This window comes from Sycon ciliatum, chromosome 1 (genome assembly GCF_964019385.1).
Source record: "Sycon ciliatum chromosome 1, ocSycCili1.1, whole genome shotgun sequence".
NCBI lineage: Eukaryota > Metazoa > Porifera > Calcarea > Leucosolenida > Sycettidae > Sycon > Sycon ciliatum.
In genome coordinates, this window is record NC_088643.1 from 33,925,355 (window position 1) to 33,948,796 (window position 23,442).

Below are 23,442 nucleotides of genomic sequence, written 5' to 3' on the forward strand. Positions count from 1 at the left end.
TTCGAAGTATGTGAGCCTATGGTATCCATCAAATCACTGAAAACGTTTTGACATCTCTGCCTTTCTGTCATACTTTGGCGAAAGCTTAATTTTAGTTTCGACTCTCAGACCCAGATTCCGTCTGTTGGAGTGCGCATCCAAGACGGGCTATAGCTGATAGCCAGTTATTTGTACTTCGAAGTAGAACGTCAGTACCGTCGTTCAATGTTATCGCATGAGCTGAGTGTCAGGTAACTGATGGTAGTGCACATTATAACGTAACGCGTAGTTCCTTGGTCCTTTTCTTACTTTAATTTATTTCCATATTATTGGACTCAAGAGTGCTATGTTGCAGCTAGCCCATCATGACAGCGCTGACTTTTTGGGTCCAGTTTTCATATAGATTCATACACATTTGGGTGTTTTTTCCTTCACAGCATTTTGACACTTCGTTCGACCTGTGGACTACGGCGAATTATGATTGCGAAATTGTGGAATTATGCTTCCATGGATGCTCGCACAATGCTCGCAAACTCTTTATAATATAAACGATTTTGCGAGCGTTATTTTTTATGCTTTGTAACTGATCCTTTAGAAAGCTTTGGGATGCGGGGATATTTTATTCAGTGTGTTGTAATTGTACGTATGGAGCCCATGGAAGTTTGGAGAATTGCGTTTGTAATAATAACGTCGTGCTTTAGGAAAGCAGCCGCCAGGTGATGCGCTGCAGGCAGTCACTACAGCCAGTCCCTTGTATGAGCACTGGTTTGCACGAAACCCGGGCAAACATTACTAGTACAGGCAGTAGTGCAATACCAGGGTACAGGTCTGCTCAAGACGGCCAGTCACGTCAAAACTACATAATTCATTGTACTGTCTGTCTGCGTGTGGCTGAGGTTGTTGGTATGTCCGTTGGCTCTTGGTTCCCAGTACTCAGGCATAGGTAACTGTCTTGGCTGTTGTGTGCCAATGTACTCCATGTGGTGTAGACCAGGTGTGCATTGGTGGTCGATTCACATGGCTTTGCAGGTTGTGTGGATTGGTCAGTTATCTGGCGCTAGTCTTGATCTGTCTCATTCAGATATTGTCCGCTATCGTTGCTATAAGAGAAAACATGTGGGTGCACATCTGGTGCATTTGCAGATTTGCGTGCTTCTCTTGCTACGTGCGTATACACGGTACATGGTAGACTACATGGTGTGTATACATTATAATCATAATAATATTAATCATTGAAAACCCAGAATCGATTTTCTTGTTCCTATCATCAGTGGGAAAAATACGGAACTAAAACTAAGGATACAACCAAAGAAACTGAAGTTAAGTACTGTAAATAATAATCATAATAATGATAATAATCATCGCCGAAGTCGCACCCACTACTTCGTAATGATAGTAATCATAATAATAATATAAATCTTTATTTTACATGTACTTCAATACTACAATTCTACAGTCATTTCTACAATATCCCGGCGGCATATGATAATAAAGCATTATCTCTACGGAAACTATAATTACAATAATAAGGCCACCCAGAATTAATTCGTTGTTTTGGGTCACTTCACTCATCAGTACCAAGGTCGGTCGGCGTTTTTCTTTTTTCTTTTTTTGGTTTCTGCCATGCAGACTATGGGCGCATTTGATTACACACATTTCGGTCAATTCTAGAATTAGTTATGGTGGATGCACGGTTCGATTACCCAAATTCCATCGTCAGAATTGACGGAATCCAATTCCATCACACCCCTCAATTCTGAAGAGAGGGTGGAATTGCTAATTCTCCAGCCAGAATCGATGGACTTGGCATACATGCCATGCTAGGTCCAAGTACGCACGAGGTGTACGGGATCCCACGTGATCCCCGTTTTACGATTTTTAAGTGTAGTCGTTCGGTTACATGGCCGCAATCACGGTTTATTCTGTTCATTCGAGATTTATATAACCTGTGTCCAAAATACAACCAGAATGTTGGCTACTGTCATAGCCTAATGTATGTCTACAGCATTGGGTTCATTTTATGTACATGTATGTAGAATCCGTAACCATTCTGGCCATAGGGGCTCCACCTGTGTCATAAGGCGGCAGCACCAAAAGAATAAAAAGAAGAAAAAAGAGAATCTAAATGCACTCATAAACTAGCTGCCTATACCTATCACGATCAGCAGCAACGAGAGAGAGAGAGAGAGAGAGAGAGAGAGAGAGAGAGAGAGAGAGAGAGAGGCAGAATTGTACGATTAATTGATCAGTCTTTGATGCTGGTGAACCGAATTGATTGTGACCACGGGGTCTTTCTTGATCCCGGCACCATTCCATCCAAGAAATAGCTATCATGATGCCTAGCCGCATGTCCAAACCACTTCAACTTGATATGCTTTTAAAGTTGAATCAAGGCGTGTGAATGGGCCAATATCATTTTTTGACTTCCTGCAGTACTGACTGATTTGTGCGATGATGATAGTATTTGATGCCAAGCAACTTACGCAGATACCTGAGCTCAAAGCTCTAATTTTATGATAGCTTGTGAGATGGCTAGGGGTAAGCGGATTATTCCGGCAAAACTTTTGGCAAAATCAGGTCCTTTTTGAGAATGAGCATAAAATGACATCCGAAAAACAAGGGCAGATGCTCAATGAGGCTGTTATACACACCTGCTAGTGAAGGCATACTTTTTGGCATAATCAGGTCCTTTTGAGAAGGGGCATAAAATGGCATCCGAAAAACAAGGGCAGATGCTCAATGAGGCTGTTATATATACACACCTGCTATTCAAGGACCATACATGTACGTTGCGCTTCTTGTCGATTATTATTATTATTATTATTACACCATAGCTCAGTGGTTAGAGCATCGCTAGCTACAAGCGAGGGTCCCTGGTTCGAGTCCTGGTGGTGACAGTCAATTTTTTCTTCAGACTTTTCCCGTTTGTCTCTTTCCCTCAAACTAGTGAAGATTATTATTATTATTATTATGGGGGTGGCTTTATTGGTTTTGTGTTTGTATTATGCAGCATCCTGGGTCATTTAAGACCATGGGGAGTACTGCTGTTGTATGTGAAGAAAATATAATAAGGGAGACTGAGAAAAAAAGAAAGAAAAAAGAGAGAAATACTGTGAACAGCAAATCTACAATGATGCATGTACAATCTATTATACAACTAATCTGCGAGAATGAGACTTAACACAAGCAGGTACAGTAATAGCAAGAGAGTTAAATCAGAAAACAAAATCCGTTGAAAAGTAACCGTCATCAAATCTGAAATCGAGCCCTTCAGCGACACAATAGCACTGAAGGCAGCAGTATAATTCTTCTCATTCAACATCAGTGAAGCACCGTTAAAACCGGTGAATGGCGGCTGATGGTATTATTGTTGTCTTTGTTATTGGCAAGTGATTATTATTATTATTAGAGAGGTTCCGGGGTACGATTTTCCGTGCTAAAATCCGTATGGGCGCTACGGATTTTTTCCAGGCGTGCTCCATACGATTTTTCGGCACGGAGAATCCGTGTGGACTGGTTTTCATACGAACCATATTTCGTATGGAGATTTTGCGCCATCGCCCATCGGGTGCAGAAAGATTTTTCGCGTACAAATTTGGTACGAGAAACATCGATTTTTCGCGGGAAGTTTTGATTTCGGTACAAATTTTCAAAATAAAAAGGCATAGCGCGGGAATGTGACGTGTTTGCGATCGTAACCTAGGCAATGACGGCAAACACATAAGTTCCGTACCCCGGAACTTTTCACTGCTCGAAAACGACGTATAAAATATCCGTAGAGCCTCCACGGATTTTGGCACGAAAAATCGTACTCCGGAACCTCCCTAATATTATTATTATTCTGTCCCTCCTGGAAATCACGATTCCGATTCCATGGACGCAACAAATTTCGCGATTTTGGCTTAAACCCGCGATTTTCTGAAAAATCCGCGATTTCCCGCGTTTTTGTTGTTTTCTGCACTTCTTTTGACATTTTTCTGCACTTTTCACGCAGTATACAGTGCTTTCCATGATCCTGCTTGTAGGTTATTTCCACAGTACGCAAATAGCGATTCTAAGGATACAACAAATTTCGTGACTTGGCCCAAATCCGCAATTTTCTGCCAATAGTTCCTAACTTTTCGCCGCATTTTTTGTTGTTTCCACCGCAATTTCTTGCACAAGTTTCCGAGGATTTTTTCCGCAAATTCCCGCAGGGACAGATTATTATTATTATTACTTCAAGTACCGGTATATGCATTTCCGCGGCAATGTCAACCGCACAATGGCAACCCACATATTCGCATATGCCGGAAATAGAATGTTCTGCCAAAAACATAAATCAAATGGCATCATATAATTATATCCGTTCTGTGTAATCCAGTCAAGAGGAACATACGACTATGTTGATTTGGAATGATAAAAAAAGGTCAGTGTTTGGTTGTGAATTTGGTATTCCTCTTGCATAATTATTATTGTCCTGTACTTCCACAAAGCTCCCAGTCCACATCATGAGAATGGTCTGAGTCCTTTATTCATGACGATTATAATTATGTTCTTTTGGTCTTTCTAGTGAAGCGTATAAAAGCATAATTGGCTGTTTTCTCGAGCATTCTGCAAACATCCGTTAGAGCATAATCTGCTCATTTCCAGAGCATATACCGCTTACCCCTAGAGATGGTCCAGGTCTGGCAGCCATAGAGCACAGTAGCAAGAACAGATACCGAGCGTATTTTTTACTTTTTAATGCTAATAACTGGGCTATTATTGTGCATGCACCTGTCTAAGTGTAGATCTACAGGCAAGAGTACATAACCCCTGGGGTTATCATGGATGCTCTTCGTAGATATCTACAGGCTTACGCGCATGCTATGCAGTACGGTAAATTCATGCCAGGGAGTCGTTAAAAACCGGTATTTTTTTACGACTCCCTCATTCGTGTAGTCATAAAATTTATGGCAAATTCTGGCACCATATTGGTTACCATGGCAGCAAAGCGAATTTTCCTTGCATTTTGGGTGAAATTTTGAATTTATGACAACAATTCGGCGATATCCTTTGACTTTTGCATGCGAAGTTTAATAGGGCTTGAAAGTGCTACGTCACAGCATAGCAACAATTTCAAAAATTCAAAAATTGGATCCACTTGGATCCAGTTTTTGTATGGATCCAAGCACATTTCAAGCCGTCTTACTCACAGCAAGGTGATGTAACCAGTGAAACTGACTGATTTGGCTACTGGGGGCGGGGTTACAACTGGGGCGAAGTAAAAGTCACCCCTGCATACGACATGAGTGGGTTGCTATGCACCCACATACTGAGGCAATAGCAAAGTCACACCTTAGTGGATCCAAAATAGAAATCTGATGTCAACTTAGTACTCCCTGGCCGTTTTTGACGTCATCACTTTCAAGAGAACAAGTATAGTTGCAGTACTAGTACATGTAGTACAGTGCTGGCAACTGAAATCCGACCCCTGAGCGCCCGCTCAGGGGGTCGAATTTCAGTTGCCAGCACTGTTGTAGACCTACAACTACAAGGTCAATGATTATGATTGTACTGAGTCCGTACTGCATCATGAATGCATGCACCCCGGCCCGATCGATCCGAGACTGGCGGGAAGCTGTGCAACGCACATGCGTTGATGTTCGCATTGATTGGCATGTGCTGCATCATGCATGCATGCACCCCGATCCGAGAAAGGCGGGAAGCTATGCAACGCACATGCGTCGATGTTGGCATTTGCATAGGCTCTGTATGTATGTATCGTCACACGTACACATACATACATGTACATACATACATACATACATACATACAGTCATCATTGTACTACAATGCTGGCAACTGAAATCCGACCCCCTAGCGTCTCGTACGAATCGCTAAGGCGGCTAGCGCACCGCTAGGGGGTCGGATTTCAGTTGCCAGCACTGTCGTACTTGTACAGTAACTCCTACAGTTGTCGGCAAAAAGATCGTCCACGAGCTGTTGATCTGATGCAGTCATGATGTCTGAATCGATGATGGTAATCTTCATGGAGCTAGCACGGGAGAGCGAATCACATTTGCTGCATTCACTAAAACATTCCCTTTAGAAGCCGAGTAAAAACATTGAAAGCAGCTTAGAGTTTTGTGACAGCCTCGGTTGTGAACCACAATGCTGCCGACATCGCCAAGTCCAAGACGGGTGTTGAAATGTCACGCTAGCTAGCCCCTAGCGCGCGACGCAGGGACATGCAGGCTCACCGAGCAGCTAGGACGATGGATATACTGGCGTACTTCCACCGAAACTGGATGACTGCGCCCTACTAGATGGGAATTTGTATGGAAAATGTCACTAAAAGCGCCATTTCGTTCTTCGTGCACTTCCCTGTGTCCAGCAATACAACAAGATCAGAGTAATCATGGTCAGTTCTTGAGCTTCGAACGGGCAGAAAGGTGAGACATTGTCGCCTTTTGACCATTTGTGCCCACGTGTCACTTTCAACGTACCTCTGTATAACATAACCCGGCTGTAATATGAATGGTCGCATTAATTTGATTTTGGGTTTGCTTGTAGGCCGCTAGCATCCGCATCCAGTGAATCTAAAATTTTGACACTCCTGTGAAAGGTTTAGTCGCAAAGTGAAGAATCACGGGCAAAAAGGCCCAAAACTTCGAGATTGTTTGATTTCAGCTTTGAGCAACCCTGGGCGAAGTGTTTATTGAAATGTGGAATTTTTTCTTGGTTCACTTCCCTATGTCCAGCTAAACAACAAGATCAGGGTGGCTATTGTCAGTTCTTGAGCTTCGAACGGGCAGAAAGGTGAGAAAGGTGAATAGTTTAGTCGCAAAGTGAAGAATCACGGGCAAAAAGGCCCAAAACTTCGAGATAGTTTCATATCAGCTTTGAGCAGCCCTGGGCGAGTTGTTTATTGAAATGTGGAATTTTTTCTTGGTTCATTTCCCTGTGTCCAGCTAAACAACAAGATCAGGGTGACTATGGTCAGTTCATGAGCTTCGAACGGGCAGAAAGGTGAGAATTTGTCGCTTTTTGCCCATTTGTGCCCACATGTCACTTTCAACGTACCTCTCTATAACATGACCCAGCTGTGATATGAGTGGTCGCATTGATTTGATTTTTGGTTTGCTTGTAGGCCGCTGGCACCCGCATTCAGTGACGCTTATAATTTGGCACTGCTATGAATAGATTAGTCGCAAAGTGAAGAATCACGGGCAAAAAGGCCCAAAACTTCGAGATAGTTTGATATCAGCTTTGAGCAGCCCTGGGCGAGTTGTTTATTGAAATGTGGAATTTTTTCTTGGTTCACTTCCCTATGTCCAGCCAAACAACAAGATCAGGGTGGTGATTGTCAGTTCTTGAGCTTCGAACGGGCAGAAAGGTGAGAAATTGTCGTTTTTTTGCCATTTGTGCCCACGTGTCACTTTCAACGTACCTCTCTATAACATGACCCACTTGTGATGTGAGTGGTCGCATTGATTTGATTTTTGGTTTGCTTGTAGGCCGCTGGCACCCACATTCAGTGACGCCTAAAATTTGGCACTGCTGAGAATAGATTAGTCGCAAAGTGAAGAATCACGGGCAAAAAGGCCCAAAACTTCGAGATAGTTTGAAATCAGCATTGAGCAGCCCTGGGCGAGTTGTTTATTGAAATGTGGAATTTTTTCTTGGTTCACTTCCCTATGTCCAGCCAAACCGCAAGATCAGGGTGGCTATGGTCAGTTCTTGAGCTTCGAACGGGCAGAAAGGTGAGAAATTGTCATTTTTTGCCCATTTGTGCCCACGTGTCACTTTCAAGTACCTCTCTATAACATGATCCAGCTGTGATATGAGTGGTCGCATTGATTTGATTTTTGGTTTGCTTGTAGGCCGCTGGCACCCGCATTCAGTGACGCTTAAAATTTGGCACTGCTGTGAATAGTTTAGTCGCAAAGTGAAGAATCACGGGCAAAAAGGCCCAAAACTTCGAGATAGTTTGATATCAGCTTTGAGCAGCCCTGGGCGAGTTGTTTATTGAAATGTGGAATTTTTTCTTGGTTCACTTCCCTATGTCCAGCTAAACAACAAGATCAGGGTGGCTATGGTCAGTTCATGAGCTTCGAATGGGCAGAAAGGTGAGAAATTGTCGCTTTTTGCCCATTTGTGCCCACGTGTCACTTTCAACGTACCTCTCTATAAGATGGACCAGCTGTGATGTGAGTGGTCGCATTGATTTGATTTTTGGTTTGCTTGTAGGCCGCTGGCATCCGCATTCAGTGACGCTTAAAATTTGGCACTGCTGTGAATAGTTTAGTCGCAAAGTGAAGAATCACGGGCAAAAAGGCCCAAAACTTCGAGATAAATTGATATCAGCTTTGAGCAGCCCTGGACGAGTTGTTTATTGAATTGTGGAATTTTTTCTTGGTTCACTTCCCTATATTCAGCTAAACAACAAGATCAGGGTGGCTATGGTCAGTTCATGAGCTTCGAATGTGCAGAAAGGTGAGAAATTGTCGCTTTTTGCCCATTTTTGCCCACATGTCACTTTCAACGTACCTCTCTATAGCATGACCCAGCTGTGATGTGAGTGGTCGCATTGATTTGATTTTTGGCTTGCTTGTAGGCCGCTGGCACCCGCATTCAGTGACGCCTAAAATTTGGCACTGCTGTGAACAGTTTAGTCGCAAAGTGAAAAATCACGGGCAAAAAGGCCCAAAACTTCGAAATAGTTTGATATCAGCTTTGAGCAGCCCTGGGCGAGTTCTTTATTGAAATGTAGAATTTTTTCTTGGTTCACTTCCCTATGTCCAGCTAAACAACAAGATCAGGGTGGCTATGGTCAGTTCTTGAGCTTCGAACGGGCAGAAAGGTGAGAACTTTTCACTTTTTTGCCCATTTGTGCCCAAGTGTCACTTTCAACGTACCTCTCTATAACATGACCCAGCTGTGATGTGAGTGGTCGCATTGATTTGATTTTTGGTTTGCTTGTAGGCCGCTGGCACCCGCATTCAGTGACGCCTAAAATTTGGCACTGCTGTGAATAGTTTAGTCGCAAAGTGAAGAATCACGGGCAAAAAGGCCCAAAACTTCGAGATAGTTTTATATCAGCTTTGAGCAGCCCTGGGCGAGTTGTTTATTGAAATGTGGAATTTTTTCTTGGTTCAATTCCCTATGTCCAGCTAAACAACAAGATCAGGGTGGCTATGGTCAGTTGTTGAGCTTCGAACGGGCAGAAAGGTGAGAAATTGTCGCTTTTTGCCCATTTATGCCCACGTGTCACTTTCAACGTACCTCTCTATAACATGACCCAGCTGTGATGTGAGTGGTCGCATTGATTTGATTTTTGGTTTGCTTGTAGGCCGCTGGCACCCGCATTCAGTGACGACAAAAATTTGGCACTGCTGTGAATAGTTTAGTCGCAAAGTGAAGAATCACGGGCAAAAAGGCCCAAAACTTCGAGATAGATTGATATCAGCTTTGAGCAGCCCTGGTCGAGTTGTTTATTGAAATATGGAATTGTTTCTTGGTTCACTTCCCTATGTCCTGCTAAACAACAAGATCGGGGTGGTGATTGTCAGTTCTTGAGCTTCGAACGGGAAGAAAGGTGAGAAATTGTCGCTTTTTGCCCATTTGTGCCCACGTGTTCATTTCAACGTACATCTGTATAACATGACCCAGCTGTGATGTGAGTGGTCGCATTGATTTGATTTTTGGTTTGCTTGTAGGCCGCTGGCAGCCGCATCAGTGACGCCTAAAATTTGGCACTGCTGTGAATAGTTTAGTCGCAAAGTGAAGAATCGAGGCAAAAAGGCCCAAAACTTCGAGATACTTTGATATCAGCTTTGAGCAGCCCTGGGCGAGTTGTTTATTGAAATGTGGAATTTTTTCTTGGTTCTTTTCCCTATGTCCAGCTAAACAACAAGATCAGGGTGGCTATGGTCAGTTCATGAGCTTCGAACGGGCAGAAAGGTGAGAAATTGTCGCTTTTTGCCCATTTGTGCCCACGTGTCACCTTCAACGTACCTCTCTATAACATGATCCAGCTGTGATGTGAGTGGTCGCATTGATTTGATTTTTGGTTTGCTTGTTGGCCGCTGGCACTCGCATTCAGTGACGCTTAAAATTTGTAACTGCTGTGAATAGTTTAGTCGCAAAGTGAAGAATCACGGGCAAAAAGGCCCAAAACTTCGAGATAGTTTGATATCAGCTTTGAGCAGCCCTGGGCGAGTTGTTTATTGAAATGTGGAATTTTTTCTTGGTTCACTTCCCTATGTCCAGCCAAACAACAAGATCAGGGTGGCTATGGTCAGTTCTTGAGCTTCGCACGGGCAGAAAGGTGAGCACTTTTCGCTTTTTGCCCATTTGTGCCCACGTGTCACTTTCAACGTACCTCTCTATAACATGACCCAGCTGTGATGTGAGTGGTCGCATTGATTTGATTTTTGGTTTGCTTGTAGGCCGCTGGCACCCGCATTCAGTGACTCTTATAATTTGGCACTGCTGTGAATGGATTAGTCGCAAAGTGAAGAATCACGGGCAAAAAGGCCCAAAACTTCGAGATAGTTTGATATCAGCTTTGACCAGCCCTGGGCGAGTTGTTTATTGAAATGTGGCATTTTTTATTGGTTCACTTCCCTATGTCCAGCCAAACCGCAAGATCAGGGTGGCTATGGTCAGTTCTCGAGCTTCGAACGGGCAGAAAGGTGAGAAATTGTCGCTTTTTGCCCATTTGTGCCCACGTGTCACTTTCAAGTACCTCTCTATAACATGATTCAGCTGTGATGTGAGTGGTTGCATTGATTTGATTTTTGGTTTGCTTGTAGGCCGCTGGCACCCGCATTCAGTGACGCTTAAAATTTGGCACTGCTGTGAATAGTTTAGTCGCAAAGTGAAGAATCACGGCCAAAAAGGCCCAAAACTTCGAGATAGTTTCATATCAGCTTTGACCAGCCCTGGGCGAGTTGTTTATTGAAATGTGGAATTTTTTCTTGGTTCACTTCCCTATGTCCAGCCAAACAACAAGATCAGGGTGGTGATTGTCAGTTCTTGAGCTTCGAATGGGCAGAAAGGTGAGAAATTGTCGCTTTTTTCTAGGGGTGAAAGTGTGCATTAACACGCATGCACTCGCTATTGCAGACCAATGGAGAGCACACATCATATGGAGGATTCATGGAGTGCTGGGTAACCGAATCTGGCATGTGATAATCATGTAGGATAGTCCACGCACGAGGTGCAGCCCATGAAATGGGCACCCATGAACTGGGCGGAGTGTGGACAGCCTGTATGATAGTGTGTATGTATGTCCACGCACAAAGTGCAGCCCATGAGATGGGCGCCCATGAAATGGACGGAGTGTGGACGGCCCACGCACGAAGTGCAATGCCCGTTAGGAGGCAGGAGTGTGGGAGTATGAGTGTGATGGCCGAAGGCCGTGATAATTGCCAGATGAGAGGAGATAGCTGGCCCAGCACTCCTATTTATTTTCGTCTTGTATGAATTATGATACCTGTGTTGAATCAAGGATATCAATATTATTCATAGATGGGAAGAGGTGGGTGGGTGAGAAAGGAACAAACCGGTGTTCTTCTCACGGCGCAAGCAAAGCAAATATGAAGTAGCAATGTGGCCAGCGCGAAGTATGGTGTATGCGTTACGGGTTCAAGCTCCGATGTGTGCTGCAGCCGCATATGGCTGATTGGCTGGCGAGTTCAGGTGAGCTCCGGCGTACGCATGTTGCATGCCACCGCAGCGTGCATGTGCGTGTTACTTGACATGCATCAATGAATAGCGTGGGATCTGCGGGCTCTTTGGAAGCCGCTGGAGCGCGTGTGAAGTGGTGGCTTGTGCAATGTGTTAACCTACATTACCGCAAGCTCTAATGTGCTATTAACACGCATGCACTCGCTATTGCAGACCAATGGAGAGCACAGATCATATGGAGGATTCATGGAGTGCTGGGCAACCGAATCTGGCATGTGATAATCATGTAGGATAGTCCACGCACGAGGTGCAGCCCATGAAATGGGCACCCATGAACTGGGCGGAGTGTGGACAGCCTGTATGATAGTGTGTATGTATGTCCACGCACAAAGTGCAGCCCATGAGATGGGCGCCCATGAAATGGACGGAGTGTGGACGGCCCACGCACGAAGTGCAATGCCCGTTAGGAGGCAGGAGTGTGGGAGTATGAGTGTGATGGCCGAAGGCCGTGATAATTGCCAGATGAGAGGAGATAGCTGGCCCATGGTTGCCCAGCCTCCATGCTAAGTTGTGACATATTGCAATGCACGTGAATGACACTGTTGTTGCTATCAGCGCATTTTGTCAGCACAATCCTAGCAGAGCAAGTTGCTGTGCTGTACCAAACAGTCAGCCGTGTGGGTACATGCATGGGTGCGAGTTGCGTGCCCGCGTGGCGGGTTCTTACATACCTCAATGCGTTCTGTGATGCGCTTGTACCTCTGACAGCTTTTGGGTCAGCTGCGCCATGTCTGTGTCGGTGGTCCTGATGTAGCGCAAGACGCTGTCGCTCCTCCATCGGCCCATTGCCCTGATTAGCCAGTCAGGGGTACCCGCCATGGCTGCCGTTGTGGCGGCACCGATGCGGAACGAATGACCGCGTAATCGCGCGAATTGGGTGTTCCCGTGAGTGGGAGAAGCTGTCGGAGCTCTTCTGTCAGCGCCTGCCTGGTCAGCGGTCTCCCAGAGCGGTAGCGGAAGAGTGCGTCAGCGGCGTCAGACGGACAGACTGTAAAATATGCCAGGAGGGCAGCAACCGGGCAAGGTTGTGAAGTGGTACTATCGATTATCACTGCATGTCCCTGACGGAATTGGTCCGTCTTCGATTGCTTGATGTAGAAGCGGATATATGTGCGTCCTTGAGTGACGTCCAGAGTCACATCCTGGCGCGTGGCATGAGTGGCAGGGTCAAACCTGGCCGGAGGCGCAGTGAATTCCGCGCATCGGAGAAATCCGAAAAAGGCGAGCACCATTGCCGCCTTGAGCATGCACTTGTCCTGCTGGTGACGCCGTTGGTCCAGGCTGAGTTGGTTGAGGAGCTTCCGCAGCAAATCAATGGTGATTGGGAGGCGAGTGCGCTGGGTTGCTGGGTCAGTCACCGTCCTCTTGATGCCTCGCATAACACGTGGCAGCAGCAACGCGTTCATCGTTGGATCTCGGAATCCGGCTTCGAGATGCATGTTGCGTACTGCGGCCATGTAGACGTGAATTGTCTGTGGTTGAACCGATTGCGTGAGGTGTGCTGCGAAGCAGCTGAGCATCGTGTCTGTAGCCGGCATGGGCGTCCATCTTTGCAACGCACAGAATTGCGTAAACTTCCTTTCGCCAGTGGTGTACGTGCGCCGCGTTGTTGGGGCGATTGCCATGGCTGCCAGGTCGGCGACCTCCCGCATCAGTCCAGGAGGGGGAGGTGGATTGCAGTGTCCGGGGCTTGCCGTGCCGATGGTGCCAGCTGCTGGAATGCCTGCAGGTTGAAACGAGACAGAGCATCGGCGATCGAATTCAGATGGCCAGGTACATATTTGGCAGTAATGGTGAAGCTGTGAGTTGCACAAACGAAGAACAATGCACGCAGCAGTGACATCATGCCTGGTGACTTGCTGGAGGTTGACTTCACGCATTCGACAACAGACTGATTGTCGCAATGCATTACGATACGTTGCCGGGACCACAGATGGCCCCAAGTACTGCAAGCCATCGCCACGGCATAGAGCTCTTTGTATCCGATGCTCTCTTCTTCTTGCTCCTTTGTCCATCTGCCCTGGATCCAGCGCTGCTCCTTGCCGTAGAATGCGCCCCAGCCGAGAGTGCCGCTAGCGTCTGTGTACAGTCCAAGGTCGGCCGACGATGTACTGCTGTTATAGAGGAGGAATGCCTTCCCGTTCCAGTGCTGGATCAGAAGCTGCCACCAGCGGATGTCTTTCCTGGCCTCGCCTGTCAGAGTGATACGGAAATAGGGCTTGGCGCGGCTAAACCTCTTGTTGATATCCCATAAGCGCCGTGTAAATGTTCTGCCTGGTACGACGACGCTCGACGCAAAGGAGAGTTTCCCCAGGAAGTGATCGAGTTTGCGTTGCGTGGTCTGGGTGCAGCGTGACATCTCGCTGAGGAGCTCGCGGAGGTCCGCCAGTTTGTCGTCTGGGAGACGGGCTTCCATGCGCACCGTGTCCAGCACAATTCCGAGGAAGACCAGGGATGTAGACGGGCCCTCGAGCTTTTCTTCGGCTAGTGGGATTGATAGGTATTCGAATGCTTGCAGGATGACGTCCTTTGCCTGGATAGCAAGGCTTCGCTGAGGAGGGCAGATATTAAGAAAATCGTCTAGATAGTGAAGGAGGTGAGGGATGGCAAAGTTAGTAGTAATGATCCACTCAATGGCACTGGCAACCTGGTCGAATAGAAACGGGCTGGAGCGTAGGCCGAACGGCAACACTCGGTCAAAGTAATATTGCCCTTGCCACTGAATACCAAGTAGAGACCAATCGGACGGGTGCACAGGGATTAGCCGGAATGCATTGCGGATGTCCAGCTTTGTCAGCAATGCACCCTGCCCGTAGGCCATAATTGTTTGCACTGCATCGTCTATCCGGATATATGACAGGCTAAACGCGGACGGGTCGATGCCATCGTTAACACTATTGCCGACGGGAGCTGATAAATGGTGGATAATGCGTAGTTTACCATTCTTCTTGGGCACCACACCAATGCCCGAGCACTGGAAGGATGGAAATGGAGGGGTGGAATAAGGGCCGCAGGTCTCTCCCTGCGCACAGGATGTTGCTAGATAATCAGATATGTACACGGAATGTTCAGCAGATGAGGGAAGATTTGGGGCTGTCACAGTCTGACGGCGACCAGAGAAGCCTATGCGGAATCCAGATTGTAGGCCCCTGCTCACGCGGGAGGAGAATGCCTTGTCTGGATGATCAGTGAGCAGTCTAGTAAAGCGGGCAACATCAATGGGTGTGTGAATGCATGGCATACTGGAATCAAGAGCAGGGAAGGCGAGCGGGGGAAACTGTGAGTTACTACTACTGTCTGTACATGCCTGCTTCGCGGAAGCAGGGCTAGTGGCATGGCGTCCCGCCATGCTTGTGTCGGGGCCCGGCACGGGTGACTTACTTGCCTGACCGTTTGGCAGGTGGCGCTGATGTGCTGGGCCGTGTGCTCGCGGGGTTGGCAGTGCAGGCCGTTTTTGGGTGGCGGCCTTGGCATTGCAGGCATAGGTGCGCTCTCCCGCATCCCCCTTGGCATCTGGCCCAGTTGAAATTCCGGCAAATTGGGCGGCCACCGACTGAGGGTGAGGAATGTGCGCCGCCAAATGGTGTGGCTCTAGAGGGACGAAAGGGACACTGCCCCCCAGCGGATGGGGGGTGAACAAGTGAGCATGCAAAGCACGGAGTTCGAGCCTTGCCGGTAGTGCTCAGCTGCCATATATTATGGTCGATCACATCCCAGCGACGGGCAGGGTTGCTAGCCGCCGCGCGGCGAAATTGCCGATCATACTCGAGCCAGCCATCCGGGACAAATTTCCGGTTGGCTTCCGTGATGATGGCCTGGTACCCGACTAGTTCGGAGGCTCTTTCCGGAGCTGCTTGCAGGATGGTGTGGAGCACCACCGTCCAAGCCTCCAGCCACGTCGCAAGATCGCACACGTGGCGCCGTGTGGAGGCTTTGGGCGAGAACTCCTGCGTTAGGCGCACGGGTGTGCCGTCCATAAGGTGCATCTGCACACCTGTGCTGGAGGGGTTTGGGGCTAATCCAACCGGGTCCACCAACAACTCAGACAAATCTAGGAACTCACCGGCAAGGATTCTGTCCCGTGTCCTCTGCGGGATGGTGGTGGTAGGGAGCTGCTGCTCCGCTGATCGTGGCCGCCAGGTAGCTGCGACCGGTTCCGATGCAATTTCGGTTGTTGTGGTGCTGATCGCGGATGTAGCCGGTGGTGGGGCCATGGCGCGGCGCTGGGAATCCAGAAACGCTGGCAGTGTTTCAGTCAGCACTTCTGCGATCGTGGCTCGAAGGCTTTCGGCCGGGATCACTGATTGTTGCGCCGGGGGTTCAGGCATTGCAACCTGTGGAGCAACAGCGCTCTGGGAGACGGACGCCGCTGGCGGACCGCGTGGGAAGTTGTTTCGCGAGGCCGGATCTGTGGCGGAATCGCTCAGGCTCGGAGGTTGAGAGGAGGCAGGGGCAGCTACCTCGGGAACAGCAGTCCTGCTACTAGTCCTAGTCCGTCGAGGCATAGCGAATGGTGAGGTCAGGGAGTTGCAAGATCCGAAAAGCCGAGAAACTGTGAGAAAGGAACAAACCGGTGTTCTTCTCACGGCGCAAGCAAAGCAAATATGAAGTAGCAATGTGGCCAGCGCGAAGTATGGTGTATGCGTTACGGGTTCAAGCTCCGATGTGTGCTGCAGCCGCATATGGCTGATTGGCTGGCGAGTTCAGGTGAGTTCCGGCGTACGCATGTTGCATGCCACCGCAGCGTGCATGTGCGTGTTACTTGACATGCCTAAATGAATAGCGTGGGATCTGCGGGCTCTTTGGAAGCCGCTGGAGCTGTGAAGTGGTGGCTTGTGCAATGTGTTAACCTACATTACCGCAAGCTCTAATGTGCTATGCAAAATTCGAGTACGAGTACTCTATTTTTTCCGATCGAGTATTCGAGTATACGACTATTGCCTGCACTGTCACTTTCCCCATTTCCAGCATCACGGCACATGCCACGGTTCACTTGTCCGCATGCACACACATTACGTACATACATGGATCACGTGTTCACGCATTCACGCCCGACCTCAATAACAATAGCCTTGAATAGGGCACAAATGTGCAGTATTATCAGATGTGATATCAATCATATCAATCATAATAATATTATTATTATCGATATGTGACGGTGAAATTCTCACAACAGCCAACCCTAGAAGGCAACCAAGAGCCACTAGTCAAATAAATTGAAACTAAAAGAAGTACACACAATCAGTGATTCTGAGCTCCACTGAGGAGACTAAACGCGTTCAAACAGCCACCTGCTCAGAAGTTAGTTAAATAAATGAATAAAGAAAGAAAGAACTGATGGAACATCATGATACGCACTGGCTGCAACTATCTGTCTACAGGTCAGGCAAAGGAGGCAAGTCATCGGCTTCTTCCTCTGCAAACCTCTCAAGCCGTGGCATCAACTGCTGGACCGCCACAGGGGCAGCAGTTCTTGCTGCCTGAAGACCACTGTTTGCATGAAGGAAGACGAGTGCATCAACGTTCTCGTGCGTTAGACTTGCTCGTAGTTTGCTGACAATGATGCCAGCCGCTGAAAATACTCGCTCCGACGGCACAGAGGTGGCAGGTATGCACAGCACGCGCTTTGCCAACCTTGCCATGGTGGGAAACCTGTCCGCATTCGTCCTCCACCAATCGAGTGGGTCCACAGATGAGCCTACTTGTTTCTCCGTGAAGAATTGGGTTACCTCCACCTCACAATCCGATGCTGCCGATGAAGTTGTGGATGGCTCGACGCTAGGGCACGCGAAGAACAACGACATGTCCTCTTCCATAGGTCGCTTGGCAGGTGGCTCCAGAATACATTCGTCATCAGAGCTGCTCCCATTGCTGTCGGCAGTGATTTGAGCACACACCCGGCGAACAATCTCTGACTTCAACTCGTCCTTGTCTTCGTCATTGTCCAAGAATCCGAGGCTCCGTGACCTGGGTCCAGTGCTGCAGATACAGATGGCAGCGAGATTGGGTCAAATGGATCGAGGACAACTTCACCTCGATTTCCATTGCCAGTGATTTCCGGAAATCCGCAGCCGATGCCGAGAGTTCCTCATTCGCAGTACGAAGACCACGTAGCAAAGACTTGGCCACCGGCACCACCAACGTCTGTGTACAGTAGGTTTCCCCACCAAGAACAGTGGTAGCCTTTGCTGGTGCCTCCAGTGCTGCCACTATCTCCTTGGCGAGATTCCACTGGTGGTCCTTCAACTGCAGGTGCCGATGGGAGCTCTTGGTCAGCTCGGGGTCTTCCAAAACCGCCATGATTGGCAGCCTCAGGTGAATCAGGCGCTGGAGCATCAGAAAGGAGCTGTTCCATCGCGTTGGAACATCCTGGATGACTCGTAGAGGAGTGCCAGACTTGCTAGCTGACGCCATAGCTACTTGCTTGTTGTTTAGCGCCTCTGTGCTCTTGGCACTGTGGCTGAAGTGACCAACAAGTTGCCTGGAAGAAGCCAGCAGTTTCGTGACAGGCCTTGATGCTGTTATAGCATGCCTGATGCAGGTTTGCAACCGATGGGCAGCGCAAGCTTGGTAATCCCAGTGATGTTGGCTGCGAAGAAGTCTGCTCGCTGCCATCTGGTTTGGTGCTTCATCATGGACTAAGCACTGCACAGTGTCATGCGCAATGTTGAATCTGCTAAGAACTGCTTCTGTGCTGGCAGCAAGGGTTTCCGCTGTGTGACTCCCGTTGAAGCGCTTGGTCTCAAGAACGTGCGACACCAGTTTCCAGTCGTCCGTGACATAGTGGCTCGTGTACGTTACAAAGGAGACCACAGCCTTCGATGTCCACGCATCCGTTGTGATAGCAATTGATGTAGCACCTGCTAATTTTGTCACAAGCTCCTTTCGTGCAGCATCGTGCCGCCGACGCACCATGGATGCGATGGTCGTCCGTGAGGGAACGGTGAATGAAGGTTCCACGAAGGACAGCAATTGCCTGAACCCAGGATCGTTGACTATCCCAAGAGGACGCATATCAGCAGTGACCCAGTCGGCGATGAGCCCCCGAATCTGAGTTGACCTGGCCGAATTACAAGCTCTCTTCGAGTGCGATACTGCAAACGATTCCATTGGCTTTGTCCCAACCGTGGTACGTGTTGCTGCCGCTGCGCTGCGCTCGCTCGGCTCGCTGCCTTTCTCACTTTCTCACTTTCCCTCTTCTCCTTGTAACTTTGGCATGTTAGCAGATGATTGGACAAGTTCGTTGTACCACCCGTATATTTGTATGTGCCCTGGCAATGTTTGCACAAGACTTGCTTTGACACTGGTTGGGAGAAGTGGTCCCAGACCTTCGATCTCTGACCAGTCTTTCGTGGTAAGCCAGCCCCGCTTGATGACGATGCTTGTTGCAACTCCATTTTTCGTCAGGCAACACTACACTTCACTCAAGCCAACTACTGCAAACGAAAATCACTCAACTACGAAAGGAACTCTTGGATGTGACTGCGAGACCCACGAAGAAAACTGAAGGAGCAGCGACAGCTAGCACGTCTTCTCCGAGTTTCGCTACACGACTGTATTCACGGAGCCCTTCACATCTTTCGTTATGTAAACGGCTCCGTAGTACACGATTGACTCCCGCTCGATCCCACGCGCAGGGATTCCTGCTGAGCTCAACCACGCAAACCGGTACGGTAGCTATCCATAGTCGCATGTACAGGAACTGCTCTCCTCACAACCAAAACCGTTTTCCAGAACCTTTCCAGAACCAAAAGAAGTGCATGCCGCACTGCCCCTGACACTGGAAGCGAAAAGGTGAGAACTCAAACTGCATGCAGCATAGCACAACTTTGAACTAGGTACGCGGAGCGCCGCACTGACACTTGGCTACATGTACCACAAGACCATATGGCAGCAGTATGCGGCATTGCGTGTTACTTTTAGAGAGAGTACGCTAGTAGGTCTACTAGTACTAGTACTCTGCACGCCTTCTGGGCTGTGCACGTAGGTCTACGAGTATGTGACTTGTGACCATGGTTGTTGACTGCATGCACAACACTCTACATGCATGCATGCATGATCGAGTACTCGAATTTTTTCAAAAAAAGCGATCGAGTACTCGAGTATTCGGTATAATCGTTTCACCCCTACTTTTTTCCCATTTGTGCCCACGTGTCACTTTCAACGTACCTCTCTATAACATGACCCAGCTGTGATGTGAGTGGTCGCATTGATTTGATTTTTGGTTTGCTTGTAGGCCGCTGGCAGCCGCATTCAGTGACGCCTAAAATTTGGCACTGCTGTGAATAGTTTAGTCGCAAAGTGAAGAATCACGGGCAAAAAGGCCCAAAACTTCGAGATAGTTTGATATCAGCTTTGAGCAGCCCTGGGCGAGTTGTTTATTGAAATGTCGAATTTTTTCTTGGTTCACTTCCCCATGTCCAGCCAAACAACAAGATCAGGGTGGCGATTGTCAGTTCTTGAGCTTCGAACGGGCAGAAAGGTGAGAAATTGTCGCTTTTTGCCCATTTTTGCCCACGTGTCACTTTCAACGTACCTCTCTATAACATGATCCAGCTGTGATGTGAGTGGCCGCATTGATTTGATTTTTGGTTTGCTTTTAGGCCGCTGGCACCCGCATTCAGTGACGCTTAAAATTTGGCACTGCTGTGAATAGTTTACTCGCAAAGTGAAGAATCACGGGCAAAAAGGCCCAAAACTTCGAGATAGTTTGATATCAGCTTTGAGCAGCCCTGGGCGAGTTGTTTATTGAAATGTGGAATTTTTTCTTGGTTCACTTCCCTATGTCCAGCTAAACAACAAGATCAGGGTGGCTATGGTCAGTTGTTGAGCTTCGAACGGGCAGAAAGGTGAGAACTTTTCGCTTTTTGCCCATTTGTGCCCACGTGTCACTTTCAACGTACCTCTCTATACCATGACCCAGCTGTGATGTGAGTGGTCGCATTGATTTGATTTTTGGTTTGCTTGTAGGCCGCTGGCACCCGCATTCAGTGACGCTTATAATTTGGCACTGCTGTGAATAGATTAGTCGCAAAGTGAAGAATCACGGGCAAAAAGGCCCAAAACTTCGAGATAGTTTGATATCAGCTTTGACCAACCCTGGGCGAGTTGTTTATTGAAATGTGGAATTTTTTCTTGGTTCACTTCCCTATGTCCAGCCAAACAACAAGATCAGGGTGGTGATTGTCAGTTCTTGAGCTTCGAACGGGCAGAAAGTTGAGAAATTGTCGCTTTTTTCCCATTTGTGCCCACGTGTCACTTTCAACGTACCTCTCTATAACATGACCCAGTTGTGATGTGAGTGGTCGCATTGATTTGATTTTTGGTTTGCTTGTAGGCCGCTGGCAGCCGCATTCAGTGACGCTTAAAATTTGGCACTGCTGTGAATAGTTTAGTCGCAAAGTGAAGAATCACGGGCAAAAAGGCCAAAAACTTCGAGATAGTTTGATATCAGCTTAGAGCAGCCCTGGGCGAGTTTTTTATTGAAATGTCGAATTTTTTCTTGGTTCACTTCCCTATGTCCAGCCAAACCACAAGATCAGGGTGGCTATGGTCAGTTCTTGAGCTTCGAACGGGCAGAAAGGTGAGAAATTGTCGCTTTTTGCCCATTTGTGCCCACGTGTCACTTTCAACGTACCTCTCTATAACATGATCCAGCTGTGATGTGAGTGGTCGCATTGATTTGATTTTTAGTTTGCTTGTAGGCCGCTGGCACCCGCATTCAGTGGCGTCTAAAATTTGGCACTGCTGTGAATAGTTTAGTCGCAAAGTGAAGAATCACGGGCAAAAAGGCCCAAAACTTCGAGATAGTTTGATATCAGCTTTGAGCAGCCCTGGGCGAGTTGTTTATTGAAATGTGGAATTTTTTCTTGGTTCACATCCCTATTTCCAGCTCAACAACAAGATCCGGGTGGCTATGGTCAGTTCTTGAGCTTCGAACGGGCAGAAAGGTGAGAATTTTTCGCTTTTTGCCCATTTGTGCCCACGTGTCACTTTCAACGTACCTCTCTAGAACATGACCCAGCTGTGATGTGAGTGGTCGCATTGATTTGATTTTTGGTTTGCTTGAAGGCTGCTGGCACCCGCATTCAGTGACGCTTATAATTTGGCACTGCTGTGAATAGATTAGTCGCAAAGTGAAGAATCACAAGCAAAAAGGCCCAAAACTTCGAGATAGTTTGATATCAGCTTTGAGCAGCCCTGGGCGAGTTGTTTATTGAAATGTGGAATTTTTTCTTGGTTCACTTCCCTATGTCCAGCCAAACAACAAGATTAGGGTGGCGATTGTCAGTTCTTGAGCTTCGAACGGGCAGAAAGGTGAGAAATTGTCGCTTTTTGCCCATTTGTGCCCACGTGTCACTTTCAACGTACCTCTCTATAACATGATCCAGCTGTGATGTGAGTGGTCGCATTGATTTGATTTTTGGTTTGCTTGTAGGCCGCTGGCACCCGCATTCAGTGGCGTCTAAAATTTGGCACTGCTGGGAATAGTTTAGTCGCAAAGTGAAGAATCACGGGCAAAAAGGCCCAAAACTTCAAGATAGTTTGATATCAGCTTTGAGCAGCCCTGGGCGAGTTGTTTATTGAAATGTGGAATTTTTTCTTGGTTCACTTCCCTATGTCCAGCTAAACAACAAGATCAGGGTGGCTATGGTCAGTTCTTGAGCTTCGAACGGGCAGAAAGGTGAGAACTTTTCGCTTTTTGCCCATTTGTGCCCACGTGTCACTTTCAACGTACCTCTCTATACCATGACCCAGCTGTGATGTGAGTGGTCGCATTGATTTGATTTTTGGTTTGCTTGTAGGCCGCTGGCACCCGCATTCAGTGACGCTTATAATTTGGCACTGCTGTGAATAGATTAGTCGCAAAGTGAAGAATCACGGGCAAAAAGGCCCAAAACTTCGAGATAGTTTGATATCAGCTTTGACCAACCCTGGGCGAGTTGTTTATTGAAATGTGGAATTTTTTCTTGGTTCACTTCCCTATGTCCAGCCAAACAACAAGATCAGGGTGGTGATTGTCAGTTCTTGAGCTTCGAACGGGCAGAAAGTTGAGAAATTGTCGCTTTTTTCCCATTTGTGCCCACGTGTCACTTTCAACGTACCTCTCTATAACATGACCCAGTTGTGATGTGAGTGGTCGCATTGATTTGATTTTTGGTTTGCTTGTAGGCCGCTGGCAGCCGCATTCAGTGACGCCTAAAATTTGGCACTGCTGTGAATAGTTTAGTCGCAAAGTGAAGAATCGAGGCAAAAAGGCCCAAAACTTCGAGATAGTTTGATATCAGCTTTGAGCAGCCCTGGGCGAGTTGTTTATCGAAATGTGGAATATTTTCTTGGTTCACCTCCCTATGTCCAGCCAAACAACAAGATCAGGGTGGCGATTGTCAGTTGTTGAGCTTCGAACGGGCAGAAAGGTGAGAACTTTTCGCTTTTTGCCCATTTGTGCCCACGTGTCACTTTCAACGTACCTCTCTATAACATGACCCAGCTGTGATGTGAGTGGTCGCATTGATTTTTTTTTAGTTTGCTTGTAGGCCGCTGGCACCCGCATTCAGTGGCGTCTAAAATTTGGCTCTGCTAAGAATAGTTTAGTCGCAAAGTGAAGAATCACGGGCAAAAAGGCCCAAAACTTCGAGATAGTTTGATATCAGCTTTGTGCATCCCTGGGCGAGTTGTTTATTGAAATGTGGAATTTTTGCTTGGTTCATTTCCCTATGTCCAGCTAACCAACAAGATCAGGGT

At 47.5% G+C, this 23,442-nt stretch overlaps 1 protein-coding gene and 1 long non-coding RNA gene across 6 annotated transcripts in view; both read left to right on the forward strand.

Moving 5' to 3' along the window:
• LOC135823811 (uncharacterized) overlaps window positions 1-626 on the forward strand; it is a 26,378-nt gene extending 25,752 nt beyond the window's left edge. For all 5 annotated transcript variants that reach the window (XR_010554770.1, XR_010554766.1, XR_010554767.1 and 2 more), the window contains one exon: window positions 1-626. This exon is cut by the window's left edge and continues 848 nt beyond it. The gene's annotated coding sequence lies outside the window, so the exon portion shown is untranslated.
• LOC135823832 (uncharacterized) overlaps window positions 1-23,442 on the forward strand; it is a 154,497-nt gene that overhangs the window by 77,484 nt on the left and 53,571 nt on the right. The gene's annotated exons all lie outside the window — the stretch shown is intronic.